At 45.8% G+C, this 21,041-nt stretch overlaps 1 long non-coding RNA gene and 1 pseudogene across 2 annotated transcripts; one reads left to right on the top strand and one right to left on the bottom strand.

Annotated features, from left to right (window-relative positions):
- Positions 1-1,090: 1,090 nt before the first annotated feature.
- Positions 1,091-20,482, bottom strand: LOC147987923 (protein NRT1/ PTR FAMILY 5.10-like; annotated as a pseudogene). Its single transcript, XR_015617742.1, has 3 exons — positions 20,269-20,482; positions 19,947-20,164; positions 1,091-2,506 (listed from the first exon to the last, which is right to left on the bottom strand). The product of XR_015617742.1 is annotated as a protein NRT1/ PTR FAMILY 5.10-like (transcript).
- On the top strand, positions 7,767-8,906 carry LOC147987924 (uncharacterized). Its single transcript, XR_015617743.1, has 3 exons — positions 7,767-8,378; positions 8,488-8,545; positions 8,631-8,906. It is a non-coding gene; the product is annotated as an uncharacterized LOC147987924 (long non-coding RNA).
- Positions 20,483-21,041: the final 559 nt, after the last annotated feature.

Here is a 21,041-nt window from a genome sequence, read left to right on the forward strand (position 1 = left end):
GACGCCGAGCCTCCACAGCGCCATGCTGCCGATCTCCGCCGTCATCAGTGTGTGAGATGAAGTACCGCTCCACCATCCCCCTAGCCATCACTTGCTCCAAAACGATACCCACAGGAGGGAAAGCGATAAAACGCCATCATCGTCCGATCCGGAAGACCCAGATCTAGGGTTTCCCCAGAGCATCCCAAGCCTGATGACGCAGACTGCAACGACGATGCCTCGACAAGGGAACGACATCTAAGACGTCGTCATCGTCTGCCATCATCGTAGTCGACGCGATTTTCATCGGCAGTTGCTCCACCAGACGTGCGCCACCGACGTCGCTGGTCCCTTCAACCAGAGTAAACTCCAAAACGATGACCTAAAGAGGGACTACGATGCAAAATCGCCATCATCACTCGATTCCAAGAAGATCTAGGTTTTCCCCCGGAGATGCCCGCGCTGTCAAGGATCAGACAAGGGTAGAATCCCGGCGGATCTGCCCAGCTACCGACGAGTCACACCCGCCACCGTGCCGACGGCAGACCAGCGATCAAGGCCCAGGCGTGGGCATAGATCCGGCCGCGCCGCCGCGATCCGATCCGGTCACGCCGTCCCTGGCGACCGACACGCATCAGATCGCGAGGCCTCCTGCCGCAGGGGAGCGAAGTCGCCGAAGCGCCACCACCATCCGCCGTGGCGTCCGGCCCGCCGCCACGCTCCAGCCCGGGGGCGCCGGCCCGCGTCAGCCCCATGCGAGCGAGAGGGCCCGAGTCCCCGCCGCCGCCAGCGACGACCAGGTTTCGCCTGGCCGCGCCCTTGGGCGGCGGCGAGGGAGGAGGAGGAGGAGTGGGGGAGGGCTGGCCGACGGGATCTGGGGGCCTCCCGGCCGCCCATAGGGGGGCGAGTCGGGAGGGGAGAGGGGAGAGCACCTTCAGTCAGAAATTAGAACCAAGTAAGTAACCAATGCCACGTGATTAATAGTCCCAAGACGATTAATGTGGCGCCGGTGACCAAACCAAGTGGATTCTTTCGATAGTTAAGAAAAAACAGCATGTAGAAATGGGCTTTGTGAAAAGCCAAGTACCATATTAATTAATATAGCGCTGGCGTATGCGGATATACATTTCTATCTACCCAATTCATGGAGTGAGAAATTCTTTGTAGCTCATCGATCACCTGGATTTGTAGACACGCATTCATAATTTATCGTCCCAAATTTCAGTATACAACAACATTTTTGTAAGGGAATGGCAGGAGCTTTGCATTTTTTAGTACATGGTAGGTCCTTGCTTCAGCGGAGCCTCTTGTGGCTGTAGAAATGTATAGCACCGGAGGAAGCGCGCCAGCTCAGTGGCGCTGAGGCCGGCAAGCAGCCAGTAGAAGTAGTCGAGGTGCCCACGGTTGAGATTGTCCGCGAACCAGCTGTCGCCACCACCGCGGCTGGTGATGCGGTCGATCAGGGAGATCAGAGCGCCACTGATGAAGTTGCCCATGCCGATCACGCTATAGTAGAGTGACATGCCCAAGCTGCGTAGCTCACCGGGCATCTGGTCGTAGAAGAATTCCTGCATCCCGACTTCCGCGAACACGCCTGCCACCCCGATCAAAACATATTGTGGCACCAACCACGCCCAGCACATTGGCACTGTTGCGTCAATATTGTCCACCAGCCCATGCTCGCGTGCTGTCTCAAGGCGTCGTGTTTCCACCAATGCCGCCACCAACATCGTAGCCAGGGACCCAGGGTCAATGTCATGCCCGTGCCAACACGTTGTAGTAGCGTCAGACCCGACGGGGTGCCTGTCGCGCCTCAGCATCGGCACCAGCACACAATCATATATGGGGAGGAACTCCAGGCTGCCAAAGATGCGGCGGTCCAGGGTGCGGGACTGCTTGTTAAAGAGTGTCATGAACTGCGCAAACACCACACCATATGCCAGGCATGCCGCCCAGATTGACAGCAGCCGTACTATGCCACGCGCCTCCTCCTTTTTTACGCATCCTCTTTCTGTTCTACCTGGTATTCTTTTTTGTTACCAAGCAATGAGCTTGAAGTGGCATTGTCATGTTGGGCTAGCACGGCAAGGCTACGAGCAAGGAGGGCAAAGGGGTTCTTAGCACCGGGAGTGGGTGCATAGAGGCGGTATGTAGGGGTGCCAAGGAAGAAGACAACTAAGGCACCGAGCATGATGGTGCAGAGCATGCCAAACCCAATTCCCCAGCCAAGGTTCTCCTGTATGTAGCCGACTACACCAACAGAAATAGTAATACTTACAGCCAGTGAGAAGTACCACCAGTTGAACAAGGAGCTACGGGCGGCGCATTCCTTGGGGTGGTTGGAATCAAACTGGTCAGCGGCAAAGGCCAATGCATTTGGATTGTCTGCGCCCTGCGCGATGGCGATGAGGTATAGGGAGGTGTAGAAGAACGCCACCCGCAGCGACAAAGTATGGGAAGAGGTGTCGCCCAATAACGATGGATGTTGCGCCGTGAGCACACATGCTAGAGTGATCATGGCATACCCCTACACATGTAAAAAAAATAGTTGTCAACGTTTGCTTAGTGATCCACCCATTAATAACAATTCCAAAACTGCAAGAAACATTTTCTGCGTGTATAATTTGAAGATATGTTCTAAACCAGATTAGTAACGACAGGAAAAAAAAGCCTCCCACACCTTACCAATCGGCTTCTGAAAGGGATTTGTGAGATACTTATCAAATTTAAGTGAACATGTCTAATACTTGCATTTATTAATTCCATGATTTTCATACATGAGAGAAACTTAATGAGATGTTAGGCTCATCAGACGAATATAACTCAGACACAAATATGAATGTCTTGTCATAGATATTAGGAAATAATATTGTGATTTTCTTAAATTCATACAATTGCATGTCACCCATTTTAACTTCAAATTGTATGTTCTCAAACCGTAATCTAAAATACAATAGAAACTGCTTGTTTCTTATATTACAGTTAGTAGTCAATTTTTTATTTAGGTTGGAATGGATGGATAGGGCAATTCCTTGTCTTTCAGAAAATCTCTAAAATGTTCTACATCATAAAAAGTTTCTTCTTCCTTTAAATTGCAAAAATTCATGGTAATTTAATTACACATCTTTAGTAAATTCCATTAGGCTTTAATTCTAACACTTTATCCACTATGAAATCTCCAAAAGTGCTCCCTTTGATCGAGTTTGTGAGGTCTGAGAATCAATTCGTCATTTTCCAAGGGAGATAACTACTTATCTTATTAATCCCTCCCTCTCTCTCTCTAGCTAATTAATGTAGAATGGCAGACAACACTTGTGCTTGCAATGGAAAAATAAATTGATCATGTTACACAACCGATAACTATTACATGGAGTGGGTGTTTTTCACGCGTAATTGACTACACATCCTAATATTAGTGAATCGACCTCGATGGCCCTGGATTTACAAACATGAAAGTAGGGAGTACTTCTTAATTAATGAATGATTGTTTGGAATTATAAATTTATCTTCAATGTAAAATTTCAATGGCCTCGAATTCTTTTCACACGACCAAAAGGTAAATTTCCTAAAATCCTACTACCGCGACCTCATCTGTACCCCCAAAATCACCTCTTGGTGTTTTTCCCTCCAAGACATTTGCCCTACCTCCATTCCACAACTTTCCTGACTCGATGCCCCTTTGTCAAACTAGGAAGTGTACTATGCCTTTCTACATATGAACCCCAATGTTAGCTCTACACTAGATGGTTCTGGGCCCAGTTTCTATAGAATGTAATAACACTTCATAAAATACATAGTTCTCCCCTTCTTTCGGGACTTTCACAACCAGATTGTCCATCTAGAGGGTTTCAATAGAGCACATACGATTCTCCTCTGCAAGGGCATCATTGGTAGATCTGCCAATGACTATTGACACATCCCTCTCAAAAATTGCCTGCCCAAAGCCATTGCCAAGCTTCTAACTACCAGTCTAAACCCACTAACCCCCCTCCTTCCTCATGGTGATCAAGCTGGATTCATCAATGGCATGTCTACCTGAGAGAATTTTATTTACCTGGCATCACTCCAGAAAGACACTCACTATGATCTTCAAAACACGATTCCCATTAAGCTTTTGACTCCATTGTTTGGTACTCGCTTCTCATCATTCTTACACACATGGGTTTCCAACCAGCCTGGTGCTCTTGGATTCACACACTACTCTCCTCCGGTAAAATGGTGGTCCTCCTGGGTGGTGTCCATGAAAATTGGATTAATTGCAAAATGGGCTACATCAAGGTGATCTGGTCTCCTCTTACCTCTACATCATTTTTCTAGACTTAGTACAACACCAAATGATCATAGCCCACTCAGATGGCCTTCAACGCCCCACCCCTCAACCCTAACATACCCCTACCATCCTCCAATATGGAGAAGACATACTGATTATATCCCACACCTCCTAGAGGTTGATAACTAGTTTAAGACTATCCTCGATGACTTTGGCTAGCCATTGGTCTTTCATTAAACATCCACAAAGCCACCTTTCTCCCCATTTATTGGAAATATGCCCTAGAGGCAACAATAAATTGATTATTTTGTTATTTTCATGCTCATAATTAATTTTATATTTCTATGATATAATAGCAATGGTTATTGAATATGAGATTCAAAGGAAAACTCAGTTGCATATGTGAAAACATAGACACCATAAAGAACCATAATCTAGCCTCTAGGACTAGCTTATATTGTTGATGATCCTTTTTACGTGATCATAGGCACTTTCAGTGTGACAAGGATGCAGACAATAATGAGAACATATTGTTATGAGATCAGTGGTGTTCGATGGACCAGACTTATGAAGTACTACGAGATCGCATTGTATAAATTATTATTGACATTTTCTATGAAGTGTTAACATTTACTTGCGTCCTTGGACCATGAGAATATCATAGACATGTGTATCAGATGGATAATTTTGATTTTGCCAACGTCACACCATAACTGGGTTATTATAAAGGTAGATGACAGGTATACCAAAGAAGTATGTCACAATGCTCGATAGTTCAAGACTGGGATAGCTCATCTGACAATGGGGCGATACAGTTTGGGCCCACTTGATATTTCTCTATCCAACATTGTCTGGCCAGACATAGTGATTGACATCAAAGGGATAAAAGAATGAAGAAACAGAAAAGAGAACGAAATTGGTAACGAGGATAACTAGGTATAGTGATCAAAGTGTTGATCACGGGGACACCAATAAAAGTCTCGCATCGGGTTTTATAACATGTCCTGAAGCAAAGAGAATTGTATGCGATAAAGTCAGGTTTGCTCGATGAAGATCCTCGTGAATATGCGAGAATTATTAAGGGTGTCCAGACCTATTGATAATTATTGACCGAAGGGTGTTCTAGGTGATGTCTGCATGATTTCAAACCTATAGGGTCTCACGCTTAACCACTATTGGTTTCTAAGAGAACTAGGAGATAATTGATTGTGAAAAAGAACTTTTGAAGGTGCTCCGGATGATCTCAAAAGTATCCCGGGAAGTCCTGGAATGTCCCCGTGATGATCAGAAGTGTCCCGAAAGGTGTCAAAAGGTTTTAGAAGCTACTAGGATGTTCTAGAAGGTTCCTCATCGGCCTACGCCCTACTTCCATGTGGGCAATGCTGCCCATAGTGTCCCATGTTGGCAGCCCCAAGGGAAACTTGGGTGGCAAGGTGACCTTCGCTACTCCCACACAATTGTTTATAAACACACCAACCCCTCCTTCATCTGGATAACCGCAAACAACCATGAACCCACTCCCTAACATATCTCCTTTGTTCTTACCAATAATGGTCTTACCACCTTCTTCTAGGAATATACTTGGCTCCTCAGACAAACCCCTTATGGTGTCTCACGGATCATGCAAAACGGGCTATTGTCTAGCCTACGAAACCACATTACTAATGTTGCCTTGTTCGAGTTAGATGATGTGCTATCTTTATTGCATGATTTTGCTCCAAATGATAGAAATGATGAATGATTCCTAATCCGGACCCCTTCCCCTACAAGCATGCTTACTCCTTCCTCACGATTGAGCAGGACAAAGACTCCAACGCCCCTCTTATTTGGAACTCCAAGATGCGAGTCAAAGTATAATTTTTTGGATGACTACTCTTCAAAGATGCACTAAATTCAAAATGCAACCTCTTACACAAGAACATCCACAATACATCCTTCCCAAGATGTGATGCCCGCTGCGAGGATGTACTCAACTTATTCATCCAATGTCCGTGTGGTAAGGCTCCCAATGCTCACCTCCATTGACTGCCTTTGGGATGTCCCCTTCCGGCTCATCCTCGACAATAACTTATGGCCATCAGTGGCTCTTTCCATTCTGTGGAATATTTGGGAATCCAAGAATTCTTGCGTCTTCCGCAATGAAACGCTCTTTGTTTTTTGCTTCATGGGAAAAACTTCTGATCTATTCATCAAACAACATGGGATTACAAAGAATACTAGATGTGAGAGAAATTGCATCCATGTTTGTAGACACCTAGCGAAGATTATAAGCACCGGAGCGAGCCGAAGGCACGCCGCCTCCATCGCTCCCGCCTCATGAGAACTGCATGTCGTAAGGATCTAACTTGTAGGCACACTATCGCAGCCAAACGAAGACCAGGTCCAAGAAGATCCAGCAAAGACAAACACCGATCGATTCCCGCGAGATCCGCCGGTGAAACACCTCCTCATCCCCCCCCCCAATGCTAAACGCTCCATCAGGGCGGGGGGGGGCTAGGTGGGGAGGACCTTATTCCATCTTTAGGGAGTCGCTGCCTCCTCACCTTCCAAAGCGGGATACGAACCCTAAACATACTAAAAACCGAGCAGGAGCGCTCCTGCTGTCAAGGGTCAAGATCCACCATGCCTCCATGGCCTAAGGCCATAGGAGATGAGAGAGATCGGCAGTAGCGACAGAGGGAGGCAGGAAAAACCTTGTCGCTAGGGAGTCGTTTGATGGAGGATGAAAACTTGCACAAATACTCAAAGTTTAACGAAAGACACTCTGTTAGTACACTATTAGGAATATTCTCATCGACTTCATTATTTGGTCCTTTAGAGTTAATGGGTATGTATGGTTTGATCCCCAATATCCCTACCAAAATTTTGGTATCGCCAAAACAAGGGAATTACCAAATATTTGAAAAGAACCAATCATTTGGATTGCAACCATTGCCATTTACCAAATATTTGGCAAAATGGATAGACCTGTTCGGTTGGCAACTAATTTTATTCGATCCTATGATCAGGACCAGTCAGCTACAAAATGCATGCAACTAGATCTCCACCCAAAAAAGGTTAAGTCATGAATGTGAATCGCGATACAAGAGATGATTGAGGACTGAGGTGGATTTGAATCTTCTTACGTACTTGTACCAAATCCATGCACTGCATGAAATATTGTCACCAGAGTTTATCATGCGAGGATGGCTGAAAAAAGGGAATGAAAAGATCGGAAAATCTGAAAGAAAACCCTGGATGTTCAATGGGAGCTTCTTTACATGAACATCAAAGGGAGTTGCCACCCAAATATTTGGCGAAGGATGTCTGGCGCAAGCTAATACTTTGGTAAGGTGGGCATCGGCTTGAAACCAAAAGTGCGCAATTGCGGCTGCCCGTTTGATTGTTCAAAAAGATTATATATAAGAACATAATTTGTACAAAAGAAAATGTTAAATTTAAAATATTGATACTATAATGTGTAAGGTCATCACACTAGTAGAAAAAGGGTCAAACGTGAAGCACATTAGTGCCGGTTTGTATTTGAGCCGGCACTAATGTATACATTAGTGCCGGTTCCAACGGCTAGCCGGGCCGCTCTCATTAGTACCGGTTCGTGGCGAACCTTTAGCACCGGTTCGCGCCACGAACCGGTACTAATGAGAGTGGTGGCAGGATGTTGTCAGACTGGGCCCCTCCAGCCCCTTTAGTACCGGTTCTTGGCACGAACCGGTACTAAAGGTCGTCCTACATAAACCCTTCGTCCACCCGAGCTCGCTCTGTTCTTCCCCTTTCCCCTCTCCTCTCTGTTCTTCCCCTCTTCCTCTCGAGCTCATCACACATTTTGCCCAAAATTTGTCAAGATTTCAAGGCCCCCATCCATTCAAATGATCACAAAGGTTAACAACTTTGTCCTTTCATCTCTCATTGCTAGATTAGCTCTTGCAATGCTTTATATAGTGATTAATTTGTGAGTTTAGTAATTTGGGAGGAAATATATATATGTGCTAGTATTTGATTTATATGCAATTTGAGGTCAAAAATAACACTTAGTTTGCATATGTAGGTGTGGTTTACTTAGTGCCTTCTAAATCTCCGTCGTAACCACCGTCGATCGCCCGCACCGTCCCGTCGCCGGCACCACCTTGTGGTGAGCCTCTTGTTCATGAAATTTTATATAAAAATTGATGTTTGTGTGATTTGGATATATAGTTACTCGTATAATTATCTTACCCGTACGTTGTTTGTTATACATATAGTGCCATGGTTTTGATATCCGTCCCCGTCGGCCCTCGTCCTTGTTATGATTCGGATGTGGTATATATATTCTCTTTTAAAACTAGTTGCATTTCGTGTTTATGACAAATTATGCCCATCAAGTTGACATAGATATTTTTTCTAGGAGGTATGTGAACCGGAAATTCCAACCGACCCTATTGTCGAGAGGTTAAATTTAGTTGAAAGAGAAAACGAGTACTTGAAAGAAAAATTGAAAAGAATTGAGGGGGAGAAGATGGAATTGGAGTTGCATGTTGCCGATGTCGTCGATGATCACAAGATCAATATGGAGAAAATGCGCTTGAAGATTAGAAAGATTAGAAAATATGCCATCGATAGTGAGGCTTGGTATCATTATGTTGTTGGATCAATTGTTACCTTAGTTGCGATCTTGATCGCATTTGTTGTTGCATTTAAATGCTTTAGCTAGAGAGTTATTTGTTTGTTGCATTTAAGTGTTGTATGAACTTTATGTATGAACTTTATGTATGAACTTATATTAATTTGGTCTATTCGGTGTTGTGTAATGAAGATGAGCCGGTAATGGATGTACGATGACCGATGCTCTCCCCAGTTCGTTGAGGGCGTGCATACTTTTCTGCTTGCGGCTGAGGCAAACAAGCGGGCGGATGGTTTTATGCCTTGTCCATGTGCTGGCTGTAAGAATGGTCACAATTACTCTACGTCAAGAACCATTCACGTCCACCTGTTTGAGTCCGGTTTCATGCCCCACTATAATGTTTGGACCAAGCATGGAGAAAGAGGGGTTATGATGGAACACAATGAAGAAGAAGAGGACGACGACAGCTATCCTGGCCATGGGTTCCCTGAATACGATGATACAACAATGGGGGATGAAGATGAGCCGGTAATGCAGGAAGAAGCTGAGCCGGCAATGCGGGAAGAAGCTGAAGAAGAGGCATCAGATGAGCCCGTTGATGATCTAGGTTGGGCCATTGCCGATGCAAAGAGAAACTGCGCAAGTGATTTGGAGAAGAAGAAGTTGCAGCGCATGTTAGAGGATCACAAAAAATTGTTGTACCCGAATTGCGTAGGTGACAAGAAAAAGTTGGGCACCACACTGGAATTGCTGCAATGGAAGGCAGAGAATGGTGTATCTGACAAGGGATTTGGAAAGTTGCTGGTAATGATAAAGGATATGATTCCAAAGGACAAAGAATTGCCCGAGAGTACGTACGAAGCAAAGAAGGCTGTCTGCCCTCTAGGGTTAGAGGTGCAGAAGATACATGCATGCCCTAATGATTGCATCCTCTACCGCGGTGAGTACGAGGATTTGAACGCTTGCCCGGTATGTGGTGCATTGCGCTATAAGATCAGCCGCGATGACCCTGGTGATGTCGAGGGCGAGCGCCCCCAGGAAGAAGATTCCTGCCAAGGTGATGTGGTATGCTCCTATAATACCACGGTTGAAACGTTTGTTCCAAAACAAAGAGCATGCCAAGGCGATGCGATGGCACAGAGAAGACCGTAAGAAAGACGGAAAGTTGAGAGTACCCGCTGACGGGTCGCAGTGGAGAAAAATCGAAAGAAAGTACAGGAAGGAGTTTGCAGATGACGCAAGGAGCGTATGGTTTGGTCTAAGCGCAGATGGCATTAATCCTTTTGGGGAGCAGAGCAGCAACCATAGAACCTGGCCTATGACTCTATGTTTGTATAACCTTCCTCCTTGGTTGTGCATGAAGCAGAAGTTCATTCTGATGCCAGTGCTCATCCAAGGCCCTAAGCAACCCGACAACGACATTGATGTGTACCTAAGGCCATTAGTTGAAGAACTCTTACAACTGTGGAATGGAACAGGTGTACGTGCGTGGGATGAGCACATGGGGGAAGAATTTGACCTAAAGGCGTTGCTGTTCGTGACCATCAATGATTGGCCTGCTCTCAGTAACCTTTCAGGACAGACAAACAAGGGATACCGCGCATGCACGCACTGCTTGGACGATACCGACAGTATATATTTGGCTAATTGTAAGAAGAATGTGTACCTGGGACATCGTCGATTTCTTCCGAGCAGGCATCCCGTAAGAAAGAAAGGCAAGCATTTCAAAGGTGAGGTGGATCACCGGACGAAGCCTCGCCACCGTACTGGTGCTGATGTACATGATATGGTCAAGGATTTGAAGGTGGTCTTTGGAAACGGTCCTGGTGGACAACCTGTTCCGAATGACACTGACGGACGCGCACCCACGTGGAAGAAGAAATCTATATTTTGGGACCTGCCCTATTGGAAAGACCTAGAGGTCCGCTCCGCAATCGACGTGATGCACGTGACGAAGAATCTTTGTGTGACCCTGCTTGGCTTCTTGGGCGTGTATGGGAAGACAAAAGATACACCTGAGGCACGGGAGGACCAGCAACGTATGCACGGAAAAGACGGCATACATCAGGGTCATGCAAGCTACGCTCTTACCAAAGAAGAGAAGGAAATCTTCTTTGAATGCCTGCTCAGTATTAAGGTACCGTCTGGCTTCTCGTCGAATATAAAGGGAATAATAAACATGGCAGAGAAAAAGTTCCAGAACCTAAAGTCTCATGACTGCCACGTGATTATGACGCAACTGCTTCCGATTGCATTGAGGGGGCTTCTACCGGAAAACGTTCGATTAGCCATTGTGAAGCTATGTGCATTTCTCAATGCAATCTCTCAGAAGGTAATCGATCCAGAAATCATACCAAGGTTAGAGAATGATTTGGTGCAATGTCTTGTCAGTTTCGAGTTGGTGTTCCCACCATCCTTCTTCAACATTATGACGCACGTCCTAGTTCACCTATGCGAAGAGATTAACGTTTTGGGTCCTGTATTTCTACACAATATGTTTCCCTTTGAGAGGTTCATGGGAGTCTTAAAGAAATATGTTCATAACCGTGCTAGGCCAGAAGGAAGAATCTCCAAGGGCCGTCAAAATGAGGAGGTCATTGAGTTTTGTATTGACTTTATTCCTGACCTTAAGCCGATTGGTGTTCCTGAATCGCGGCATAAGGGCAGACTGGATGGAAAAGGCACGCTAGGAGGGGAACAAATAATATGTATGGACGGACATTCTCTCACTGAAGCACACTACACGGTTCTACAGAATTCCGCCTTGGTGGCTCCGTATATGGATGAACACAAGAATTTGCTACGCTCCAAACACCCGGAGCGGTCTGATGACTGGATTACACGTGAACAAACCAGGAGTTTCGCCAGCTGGTTGCAGACACGTACCATGCATGATACCTCTATTGAAGATGACATGTACTTGCTGTCCCAGCTACCATCTTCGAATATAATGACTTTCAAAGGGTACGAGATAAATGGTAATACATTTTACACGATCGCCCAAGATAAGAAGAGCACCAACCAAAACAGTGGTGTCCGCTTTGATGCAGAAACCAAGACGGAAAAGGAAACATATTATGGTTATATACAGGACATATGGGAACTTGACTATCGACGTGGTTTGAAGCTCCCTTTGTTTCGGTGCAAATGGGTCAATATGACACGAGGCGGGGTAACGGAAGACCCGCAGTACGGAATGACAACAGTGGATCTCAACAATCTTGCATATGCAGACGAACCATTCGTCCTAGCCAATGATGTGGCACAGGTTTTCTATGTGAAGGACATGTCTACCAAGCCAAGAAAAAGAAAAGATAAGGAAGCAAATGCATCGTACGATGAGCCAAAGCGGCACATAGTTCTTTCTGGGAAGAGAAACATCGTGGGAGTGGATGACAAGACAGACAAGTCAGAAGATTATGAAAAGTTTGATGAAATTGCTCCATTCACAGTGAATATTGACCCGAGCATCCCGTTAAATGATGAAGATTTTCCATGGTTACGGCGCAAAGGGACACACGCGAAGAAAAAGTTTCACACCCAAAGATCTGGGATGTGATCGGCTTCGCAATCATCACTTTCTTCTGTGTTTCACACCCAGAAGGGAATCTTTGTAATAGTTAGGGTAGTTAATTATGTGTTTTGGCATTTGAAACGCGAAGAAATTTTATGTGCAAACAAATTCTTTCATGCCTTTACTGATTTTTAAAGTTAAGTTATTCACAAACTAGTGATTCACACTAATTTTAAATAATTCAAAATTTAAACTATTCAAATTTGAAAACTACGAGCACTAACAGAAAGTTTGTAATTTTTTGTACCTAAAGCAAAAATATTCACAAAGAAACTCTAAATACACAAAAATACAACTCAAAAATAAATAAAGCAAGAAAAATAAAAATAAAAAGCCCGCCTACTAGGCCAGGGCGGCCTGCATACGACTAGAAACCCAACCCGTTGTTGGGCCAGGATGCAGGCCCGCAAAGGCCCAGTAGGCCCACAGGGCAGCACAGAACATGTAGGCCCAGTAGGCCTGCTTTGGAGAGGAGCTCGAGAGAGCTACCGCACGGGGGTTTATAAACCAGTGCGGTCGCCCCTCGGCTAGCGAGGTGGGACTAAACTTGCCGCACCGCACCTGCGCCAGCGCACCCCCTTTAGTACCGGTTCGTGGCACTCCCTTTAGTACCGGTTGGAGCCACCAACCGGTACTAAAGGGGGTGCGGTTCCCGCCGCTTGGCCTGGCCAAAACAGGCCTTTAGTACCGGTTGGTGGCTACAACCGGTACTAAAGGTGCCTTCTATATATACAACACTTCGAAAAATTTCATTCTCCCTCTGTTTCTTCCTCTGTTTCCCCATTGAAGCACCGCCCGCGCGCCCCGATCGGTCGACGCCGTCGCCGTCGCCGCCCCTGTCCCCTTCGCCGCCCCCGTCCCCGTCGCCGCCCTCGTCTCCGTCGCCGCCCCGGGCCCGTCCCCGTCGCGTCGTCCCCGCGTCGCCACCCCCGCGTCACGCCCCGGCCCGTCGCCGCCCCCGGCCGTCGCCTCGCCGTCGCCGTCGCCCCGCTGTGAGCTCTCCCCCTCTAACCCCTCTCCCTCGCCCCCGGCGGCCACCATGGGCGCCGCCCCTCCCCGAGCCCATACACACACACACAAGCATGATGAACACACACACACACACGTACATATGTATGAATGAATGCATGTATATATTAGTATATACGTATTTTGTATGTTTAATTAGTTTAGATTTTTTAGATTATTATCTTTTCACTAGTATATATGTATGAATGCATGTTAGATGGATATAATTAGTGTTTAATTAGTATGGAAATTTTTTATATAATGTTGTTTTCCAGTTTTTTAATGGATGTATAGAAGTTGTGTTTTCTGTTTTTAGTGTTAGATGCTTAATTAGTATGAAATAGCATATAAAATTTTGACATATGCAATGATAGCATAATTAGTGTTATATAGAAATGTTAGAAATTTTAGTTATCAAAATCCAATCATTAAAAAAATGTTACTTTTTGCAGGCATATAGCTAGTATTTGTTCTCGACGATGCCCGGCCCGCATCCTCGCCGTCGACCCGTCCGCGACGACGTCCGGCCGACCCATGTCCGGGACTGGGCTCCGCCGGGCTGGCACTGGGAGGTGCTGCCTGGAGGGGCGCGCCGCTTGATGAGGAACCCGGCCCCGGGTCCCGTCGTCGACCCTGATCTCGTTTGGTGGCGTTCACATGGGCCAGTTTCGGTGCAGAGGGAGCCGGCCCCGCCGGAGGTGGTACGTCGCCGTGTCAGGGAGGAGGACGAGCACGTCCATCGCTACATGGTTGCGTTAGAGGGTGGCAGGTTCTCCAATACCTGGCAGTTTCTTCAGGGATCTCACTTCAGCTATGATCCTGTGAGGGTTCCTTCTCTTTGGGTGTCCACCGCCCGCGCCGTAGGAACCGCGAGTGTCCTAGATTCTTCTGTAGTATTCGATCTTTAATTAGACACCTAGCCAGTGATGTACTATTCAATATTATATATTATTGGAGATGATGTATTCGAGATTATATCTATTATTCGAGACGATGTATTCGAGATTATATCTATTATTTGAGACGATGTATTCGAGATTATATCTATTATTTGAGACGATGTATTCGAGATTATATCTATTATTCGAGATGATGTAATTTGAATACTAAATTGTTTTATATTTCTTTTGGATTAGTTAAATAAAAGCTATGGCGGACAATACCGACAGAGAGGGAGAATAGACCATGTTTGATATGATACGCGGGCCAGATGATGATCAGAATGAAGAAGATTATGACAGCTCCGAATTTCTAAACAACACCGGAGAGGGTGATATGATATTCGATCGCGACGACCGAATTGATGAAGTCATGAACTACGATTATGACGATGACGAAGAAAATGTTGATCCTGAAACAACAAAGACCGGCGAGGTATATATATTTATATAAGCAGGCATTTGGTGATCATCACATGTTTTAAATGAGTTGAAGATATATTAACGAATCGATATTTCTTCTTTCAGCCATCCGGATCGAGCAAATCTTCAGGCAATAGGGCGAAACGAGGCCCGAACAAAAAGTTGAAGGAGGGCGTAAAGTACAATATCGAGGCAATCAGACCAAATGGCGAACCATTAGCGCCTAAGAAGATTGCGGACAAGTTCGTTCATCAGTGCGGAGTTCTTGTGAAGGACCAACTCCCGATCTCCCTTCAAGAATGGAGAGAGCCAGCAAAGCCACGTCCAAATGTTACTTTTGTCGGCAACAGACAAAAAAACTGCTTTGGGGTACTCTCATGGAACATTTCACCCTACCAGATCATTTCACAGATGCAGATGTGGGGAAAGTCAAGGACGCCGCTCTTAGGAAGATGGCGGTTGCATTCAACAACCACAAGAATTGTGTATGAGACAAGTACATCAAGGATGGAAGGAAGACTCCAGTATTCGAGGGAACACTAGAGAATCAAAGTGCTCATTGGGACGATTTCGTGAAATTCAAGGATTCAGAATTAGCTAAGGAACGGTCGAGAATAAACAAGAAGAATGCCAAAAAAAAGGATAAGTTCCATAAGCTGGGGCCAGGTGGCTACGCGGTGGCAATGCCTAAGTGGGATAAGTCTAAGAAAGAGATGGAGGATGCAGGTGTCACTCCGGTTACTAAGAGCTGGCCCCCCAGGTGCAGGACTTGGTTCTATGCGCATGGGGGGGAGTTGGACCCGAAGACAGGCAAAGTTTCGACGAAGGCATGTCTGAACGGAGCCGACGATAAGATACTTGTTGCAATAGAAGAGGCTCGAACGGGGGTGTTCCAGCCCAACAGAGAGAACGACGAGCTTACGCGTGCCCTGGGAAATCCTGAACACCCGGGAAGAACACGAGGCAAGGGCGCTATTCCGTGGTATGAGGGGTTTTCGGACTGGAACGCCGACTACAGAACCCGTGCGAGAAGGAAGATTGCGGAGGAGAAGCAAAGGAAGATGGAGGAGGAGAAGAGGAAGCTGGACTATGAATGCCTTCAAGGCCTAGAATCAAAGCACGCGGACTTGGCAGTCAAATTCCAGCGGCAGCAGGAGCAGATCGACTCACTTAGCCAGCAAAGGGGGTCTCAGCAGCTGCAACAGCTAGCGGATGATCCAGCATTGGATACCACCGCCCCATCCATGCCGAGAAGCAGCGTGGGTTCCGCCCCGTTTGTCACAATGCTGGATAGATACCCCGTGGATGACATCATGGAGAACACTAACTGCGAGCTACACTTCAAAATGAAGAACATATCCATGAAGGTGGCGGACGTCGTTGCTTATACAAATTCCCCCGATGCAACCTTCCATTGCAACCCGATTCCAGCAGGCTATGCTCGTGTCATGGTTGATGAGGTGGTGGACCAATATTCGGGGCTAGAGCTTGACATTCCTGGAGGTGACGAGGAGCACACACTCGGAGAGGCCAAACATCGTATCATCCTATGGAGAAAGGATTGCATCATCTTTCGAAGGCCACCGACACCGCGTCACCCGACTCCTCGTCGAAGTCCGCCACCGAGACAGCAGACTCCCGCTCCTCCAAGTCCACCAACGCGTGAGGCCACTCCTCCTCCTCCAAGTCCGGCAAAGTGTCAGGCCACTCCTCCTCCAAGTCCGACACAACGTCAGACGTCCACTCCTCCTCCAAGTCCGGCACAACCTCAGGCCACTCCTCCTCCAAGTCCGGCACAGCTTCAGGCCACTCCTCCTCGTCCAACTCAGCCCCGTCAGCCGTCTCCGCCACCTCAGCAATCGCAGAAGAGACACCCCGCAGCTATGGTGCGTAGCGGTATGAGTCGAGGTCATAGTACAGGAAGTACAGGCGGAGGCAAGCGATATAAATATGGTCCAAACCTCACAACTCCTCTTCCTGAGAGGGCTTACGACAGGACCCAGGAGCAAACCAATGCCATAGTGCGGGCAGAAGTCGACGCCCATTTTGGACCGAAACCGCCACCGCCGCCAAGGGAGAAAGTGCCTGTGGAAAAGATTGACCACTTCATTCGTATGGCTCAACCACCAGCTCCTAAGCCTGTTGACACAGACTATGAGCGCCACATCAGGAAGTTAAATCGAGCACGTCTACAGAAGGAGGCGAGCTCGAGCTCGAGCAAACAACAAGCAGCTGTCAAAAAATGCGGGAAAATCGTTGCCTAGCTGGGAGAACAGGCGGCGCAATCGATCCCCCCGCTTGTTGTGCCAACAACACGTGACAGTACGCGCGCCCAATATTATTGTGGGCAAACAGTTTACGTTCCCGAGCTGGGCGATGTGGTAATAACCAAGGAGCATATAATGCAGGTTGAAATTCTCAACATCACTATTGGACAACTCCTCGAGATCGAGCTCATGCATGTGCTTAGAGAGGAGGAAATAAAACGGAAATATGCCCGGGGCCAACCTTTGGTCAAGCCAAAAGAGGTCAAGAAGCTCCCAACGAGAATGTATAAATTGCATCAATGGTACATGGACATTACCAAAAGATCCGATCGAGAGTCCCTCATGGTGCAAGTCAAGAAGGATCATTACTACCATCAGAAACCTGTGACCGTTGAGTATAATGAACTGTTTCAGTTATACGATCAAGACACACTCGACAAATCTATCGTCAGTTGCTATTGTCTGTAAGTGATTTCTTTCTGTAATTTAAGTCTCAAGTTAGCTGTAGTGATCCTTTTGATCAATCATTACCTGTAATTATCCTCACTATATTCTTTTCTGTGGTATTATGCAGGATGAAGATGTATGAAATGAGAAAAGGTGGACGCTATGGCATTGGGTTCATTGACCCAAACACCGTTAATGAATACACATGGAAAATAAATCCACATCATGAAAAGCAGGTAGAGGACAGCATGCTAGAGTTCTTGAAGCGCCTCAAATACAATGAAGATATACTACTTCCTTACAACTTCCAGTGAGTCACACTGTCTTCTACTACAAATTCTCTGTTTTTGCCTACTAGCTAGCTACATGTTTTTGCTTACATATGCCCGCTTAATTAAGACATGCAAACGTGTGTGCATGCAGATTTCACTGGATCTTGTGTATCATTAAAGTTGACGCCGGAACAGTTGAAATACTGGACTCACTACTCAAAGCAAATAGTGACTATAACATCTTGTTTGGGATAGTCAACAGGTAATTTCAATCATTATTAACTATATATCTCGGCCTATTTAGTTCGTCATTTCATGATATGAACTATTTAATAGCCCCTTTATTCATTTTCTTTGTCGGCGGGCAGGGCTTGGGCAAGGTTCATCAACGTCACTCCAGGCGAATGGAAACGGCAGCTGATATGGTTTCGACCCAAGGTAAGTAATTAAGTAGTACTAGCTAGCTAGCTAGCTGCCATCTCTTTAATTATCATGCTTGATTAATTATTATCTGATCAAATTCCATTCTCGTAAAGGCCCTGAAGCAGGCGCAGGGGACTGATCTGTGTGCATTCTGCGTTTGCGAGAACATTCGCATGATGGCGTCCGAAAGGAGCAGATCTCAAAGACAGGAATGGGTACGCTTGTCATAACACTATTCACAATTTTTACACCATTATCGGTATCTAGTCACACAACTAATACACATGCATATTGATCTTCTTCTTAACAGTTCACAGATGTGCGGGACAAGCTCCTAGAAACGAAGCGCGTAGAAGCACTTCAAGAGGAAATAGCGGGATTTTTGCTTGACCAGGTCATAAATCCGAAGGGAGAATACTATTACCCGCTACCGCCCTCATGAACCACTTCCAATTGTCATCGTGCTCCGAAGGCACCAATTAGGCTAATGCCACTGGCTCCGAAGGCAACATGCATATGTAGGAGAAATTGTATATATAGTCATACATGTGTGTATGTGTGAATTAATATGGTGGTTTGTGAGACATTGATGATATATATATGATTGGTTCTACTAGAAATTCTATATATATATATATATATATATATATATATATGCATAACGTGTACAATGTGTAGTATCGTAAAATACCAGCAAACGAAAAAGAATTAAAATGGAAAACACAAAATTAAATGAAAAAGAAATCATAAAACCAAAAACCCCCCAAACATTTTAGTACCGGCTGGTGCTAAAGGGCTCCCGGCCCCCGGAGCTGGCTCGTGCCACGTGGTTGCCCTTTAGCACCGGTTCGTGCTGAACCGGTACTAAAGGGGGGGGGGGGGTTTAGTGCCCACACTTTAGTGCCGGTTATGGAACCGGCACTAAAGGGCCTTACGAACCGATGCTATTGCCCGGTTCTGCACTAGTGTCATGGTCAATCTTTCAAAGGAGAACTGCCAAGAATAAGTAAAGCCTAACACATGAAGGACATTTAAGTGACATGTACTTTAAAATGTAGCAGAAATTCGTAATTCAAAAATAGAAAATAAATAATTTTGAGGTATGTTTTACTCCATCTGTCCCAAAATAAGTGTCTTAACTTTGTACTAAAGTTGAGACACTTATTTTGGACGGAGGGAGTATATCATAAGACATCCATTCTAGGAACACATATTACTTAACTTGAATTTCAAACATGCCTATATTGGACTATAGCTTTAGGCTTATAAACTTTTTAGACTGTCGCCACGAGGCAACGCTAAAACCTTGTCAGTGCTATTCTTTTAGATCTGTAGGCATTAATAGTCCTTTCACCCAAAAAAGTAGTCATGTTGCCCCTGCCGTTGTTCCTTGATTACTTAAAGATACTAGTTCTTACAACTATTTTTTTATATATGGCAAGTACATCACGTCATTATATAATAAATACATACATGATTGATCCGTATCAGAAAAAAATCCATATTTGGTGATCAACCTACCGTTAGTTGATGGCACATCACATCAGCCATTTTTGAGTGCGAGAAATCAGCCTTTTTGAAAGTTGCATTATTGCATTCTACTCCACACAATCGATTATTTTTTAGATTAAATAGATTTGAAAGCAACGAGTTTCAGTATTCAAGGTCGTGGCCTACTGATCGAGTGTGCCGTAAGTAGAAATGTAGAAACAGTTAAATGAAGGAGGATTTCTACTTGGTTTCCATACCAGGACGTAGAGAGTGCCGGCGAGGATGATGGATCGGTAGCGCCCCAGCCACGAGTCGGCGACGAAGGCGCCCAGCAGCGGCATCAGGGTGGCCGTTCCCGACCAGACATTCACGGCGGTAGCCGCGGCGGCGTTGGAGTGGACCAGCGGCCCCGTCAGGTACGTGATCAGGTTCGCCGACACGCCGTAGTAGGCGAAAGCGCTGACGACCTCCATCACTTCATGCATGCCACCGGCCGGCCCGTATCCATAGCAGATTAATTAGTTGGCGCCACCCAATCAAAAGCTTAGCTAAGACAGTGCGTGCGCGTGTAGTACATACCGGCGACGAAGAGGGCGGAGCGCCACCCGCCGGAAGTGCTGCGGTAGACGGGGCGGCCACGGAAGTCGGAGACGCTGGCAAGCGGTGGCTCATCGACCGCGTCTTCCGTAAGGAAGGGAGCCTCCGCGTCCACCATTGCCATCTTGCTACACCCCTCAGTGCTCTGTCGAAGCTTAGTAGGCTCCAGCTCTGTCTGCAGAATCTTGCGGTTGGGTGTCACTGTCAACGCGAGACAAAAATCTCTGCCAGCCGAGCTTATATAGGTTTTTCTACACCTCAGCTCGGTGCACCCACGGTGCATCCACGCAAGAAAACATAGCCAAACATTTCAAAACAAAAAAAAATTATGTGAATGATTAAAATTTGGCAGTCAAATAACATTCGAGGAGCTCTCTACAAAAAGGACAAATTAACTAAAAATTAGTCAAAATGTAAGTGCACTGTTTGAGCAGATTTTGTAATTGTCTTTTTTGTAGAGAGCTCCTCGAATGTTATTTGACCACCAAATTTTGCAAACCCCCATAACATTTGCTGATAAACATTCCCACAAAGTTTAAGAATTTATAGAAATCTTTTGCTATGTTTTTTTTTGCGTGGGTGCACCGAAGGTGGGTGCAGCCACTATATATATATATATATATATATATATATATATATATATATATATATATATATATATATATGCTGCTTGTACATTGTTGGTTGGATTAATTACAACACTTGAGAGCAGATAAATGGTTCCCGAGTTCATCTGAACCTGCGCATTAACAGAA

Source organism: Triticum urartu, chromosome 2A (assembly GCF_056163025.1).
Source record: "Triticum urartu cultivar PI428250 chromosome 2A, HENAU_Tu73, whole genome shotgun sequence".
Lineage (NCBI taxonomy): Eukaryota > Viridiplantae > Streptophyta > Magnoliopsida > Poales > Poaceae > Triticum > Triticum urartu.